The sequence below is a fragment of the Penaeus monodon genome, chromosome 29 (genome assembly GCF_015228065.2).
Source record: "Penaeus monodon isolate SGIC_2016 chromosome 29, NSTDA_Pmon_1, whole genome shotgun sequence".
Classification (NCBI taxonomy): Eukaryota; Metazoa; Arthropoda; class Malacostraca; order Decapoda; family Penaeidae; genus Penaeus; species Penaeus monodon.
Genome location: NC_051414.1, coordinates 9,330,128 through 9,330,337, shown reverse-complemented (window position 1 = coordinate 9,330,337; position 210 = coordinate 9,330,128).

The window sequence follows — 210 nt, the reverse complement described above, 5'->3', positions numbered from 1 at the left end:
AACTACCTCTTCTCTCTCTCTGCATATGCTTGCGTACCTTTGCACATATTAGCCAGCTTTTTCATTACACAAATTATTGGCTAATAGGCGATCTAATTAAAAGTAAACAAGCAAAGGGTGCCGATCAACCCCACCAACAGCCACCACATTTACGTTAGGGAATAGGAAAAAGAGAGAGAGAGAAAAAAAAGATCGACTTGATTCCCACAG